This window comes from Triticum dicoccoides, chromosome 7A (genome assembly GCF_002162155.2).
Source record: "Triticum dicoccoides isolate Atlit2015 ecotype Zavitan chromosome 7A, WEW_v2.0, whole genome shotgun sequence".
NCBI classification, from domain to species: Eukaryota; Viridiplantae; Streptophyta; class Magnoliopsida; order Poales; family Poaceae; genus Triticum; species Triticum dicoccoides.
The window spans coordinates 296,914,582-296,918,335 of NC_041392.1; positions in this window are offsets into that span (position 1 = coordinate 296,914,582).

Here is a 3,754-nt window from a genome sequence, read left to right on the forward strand (position 1 = left end):
AATTAAAATGAATCAACCGCGTGTGTAACCGCGATGGTCTCTTCTCGGCGGAGTCCGGGAAGTGAACACAGTGTTGAAGTAATGCTTGACGTAGGTTATTCTAGGATCACTTCTTGATCATAGTTGTTCGACCGTGCTTTTGCCTTCTCTTCTCGCTCTCTTTTGCGAACAGGTTAGCCACCATATATGCTAGTCGCTTGCTGCAGCTCCACATCATACCTTTGCCTTACCTATAAGCTTAAATACTCTTGATCGCGAGGGTGCGAGATTGCTGAGTCCCCGTGACTCACATATCTAGTTGCAGGTGAAGATTGGAGATCGTTCCTTGTTGGAACATTGTTTATTGTTGGGATATCACCATATTATCTTGTTTATCGTAATGCACCTATATACTTGGTAAAGGGTGGATGGCTCGGCCTTTTGCCTAGTGTTTTGTTCCACACTTGCCGCCCTAGTTTCCGTCATATCGGTGTTATATTCCCGGATTTTGCGTTCCTTACGCGGTTGGGTTATAATGGGAACCCCTTGACAGTTCGCCTTGAATAAAACTCCTCCAGCAATGCCCAACCTTGGTTTTTACCATTTGCCACCTAGCCTCTTTTTCCCTTGGGTTTCCGGAGCCCGAGGGTCATCTTTATGTAAACCCCCCCAGGCCAGTGCTCCTCCGAGTGTTGGTCCAAACTAGAGCCCCTTGCAGCGCCACCTCGGGGAAACTCGAGGGTTGGTTTTAGTTGTACGGATTGCTTATCTGAGTGTGCCCTGAGAACGAGATATGTGCAGCTCCTATCGGGATTTGTCGGCACATTTGGGCGGTGTTGCTGGACTTGTTTTACCATTGTCGAGGATGTCTTGTAACCGGGATGCCGAGTTTGATCGGAATGTCTCGGGAGAAGGAATATCCTTCGTTGACCATGAGAGCTTATGATGGGCTAAGTTGGGACTCCCCTGCAGGGATTTGAACTTTCGAAAGCCGTGCCCGCGATTATGGGCAGATGGGAATTTGTTAATGTCTGATTGTAGATAACGTGAAACTTAACTTAATTAAAATGAATCAATCGTGTGTGTAACCGTGATAATCTCTTCTCGACGGAGTCCGGAAAGTGAACACGATGTTGGAGTAATGTTTGACGTAGGTTGTTCTAGGATCACTTCTTGATCATAGTTCTTCGTCCGTGCTTTGCCTTCTCTTGTCGCTCTCTTTTGCGAATAGGTTAGCCACCATATATGCTAGTCGCTTGCTGCAGCTCCACATCATACCTTGCCTTACCTTTAAGCTTAAATAGTCTTGATCGCGAGGGTGCGAGATTGCTGAGTCCCCGTGACTCACAGTTTACTTCCAAAACCAGATGCAGGGACCGATGATACCGTTCCAGACGATGCACTTGAGCTCAAGTGAGAGTTCGATGAAGACTCTCGTCGTTACTATGTGTCTTTCCCAGATGATCAGTAGTGGTGCCCAGTTGGGGCGATCGGGAACTTGTCGCATGTGGGGGTTGATCTTTATTTTGCTACCGTAGTCGGACCATGAGTGTATTGGATGATTGTAATGTTATTCATGTATTTGTGTGACGTGGCGAGTGTAAGCCAACTATGTATCTTTTCCCCTTTTATATATTTACATGGGTTGTTGTGAAGATTACCTTACTTGCAACATTGCTTTCAATGTGGTTATTCCTCTAAGTCATGCTTCGACACGTAGGAGATATAGCCGCATCGAGGGCGTTACATAGACTCTACGTTCACATACAATGGGTGCAAGACAGTTTTGTCAGGACCCCGATCCTAAGTCACACCGATCTAGCATGTAGCACATCATATCACTTTGCGGCCTCACGCATGGTATCCCCACGGGTGCCACCTTACCTGGCCCGGGACCATTTGCGCCTTTTGGCTCACGTATATGATAGTGTCGCTAGCATCCATATGACAAAGAACCTGGACCGACATGACTAGTCGTGAACCCAAAGTGGCACTAACTTACAGGGACAGCCATTCATGACCCAACAACGAACGTGTCGGTCATCAGCGAGTGAATCCGGGCTGTAGCAAGCTAACAGGACTCCGGTAGACACCGCGTGACATTTCCCTGTAGGGACAGACACAGGAACGAAGAAGGACACATGCCGGCCAGCCTTAGTGTTCCGGAGCAGTAGCAAGCTACCATGGCTCAGTGGAAGCACTATGAGACATTTCCTGGTAAGAGAGGCTACCAAGGATAAACAACTAGGTTGTCGGATCCCACACATACCAAGCATTCCGAATCATATGCACAATATGATCGATATGTGCAAATACAACATGGCACCACAACAAAACTCTACAACTCAAAGTATTTATTCATTAGGCTCCAAAAAGCTAGATATTACAAACATGGGTCTGATGACCCAGCATTCAAGTCATACAAGCAACAAGCGCATGCGGAAGCTTAACTTGTCTGAGTACAGACAACTATAAATGAAAAAGGCCGAGAAGCCTGACTATCTACAAGACCCTGCCGAGGGCACAGGATCATAGCTGAGGTAACAAGCTAAACGTCGAAGTCCATGCGGAACTACTAGTGATAGTGAAGTCCCTCTGCAAAAACATAAATTAAGCAAACGTGAGTACAAATGTACCCAGCAAGACTTACATCAGAACTAGCTACATATGCATCAGTATCAACAAAGGGGGTGGTGGAGTTTAACTGCAGCAAGCCAGCTTTGACTCAGTGGCTATCCTGAACTACGTATGCAAGTAACTCTTTTGGGGTGGCGCACACGAGTCCACATATTCACCAATCAATACACCATTATGGATCCGCCCCCGTCTCCCTACGAGAGCGCCATTCATAACACTCATGCTTATCTTGCGCATTCTAGAGTATCCACTTTCACTTGTCTATGAACTATATAGGCAACCCAGGGTCCTCTACCATGGACGCGGCTATTTGAAAAGATCATTTATAACCCTGCAGGGGTGTACTTCTTCACACATGTTTCCACCCCTTAGCGTCTGCACACGACATGTGCTCGGCAGACTTCAAGCGAAAGCCGACGTCGGTGTAGACCACGACCTGACTAACCACACAAGTCTCTAGTCCAGGTTTATCGCCTATTCAGGTTCCATCCGCAGGGAGTCCGGCCGAGGTTTCCACTACGGCCCCGAACGATGTGTACAGGGTTCCCGAGGGACCAAATGGGTAACTCGGTACACCGGGCCACGTGCATATCGCATCACAACCCCCCGGGTCAGTGCCGTGCACGGCCTCCAGCATACTACAAACACCAGAAACTACTAGCAACTCCTGGACAGAGGACATGGGTGGTTAATAAGTCGAGTGGGGTCATATTTCAGGGCCCAACGTGTGGTAGTAGTTGTTCATGGATCACAAACACAGAACTCAGTTCCTGAGGACGGTTTCAATGAGACAACCCTCCATGTACTCCTACATGGCGTCTCACTGCTACCTTTACCAAATCATGTTCACACACTTAGCTCACACACAGTAGGACATGTTCATCACCATTCCAATTCATCCCCGATGAATCGGACCTGACTCAACTCTAAGTAGTAGCAGGCATGACAAACAAGCAGGAATGAGTAGGCACAGTGGGGCTCAAACAACTCCTACTCATGCTAGTGGGTTTCATCTATTTACTGTGGCAATGACAGGTCATGCAGAGGAAAGGGGTTCAACTACCGCATCATGTAACAGTTGAATCGTTGTTGTCATAATGCAGTAACAGAGAGCAGGAGCGAGAGAGTGGGATTGTAT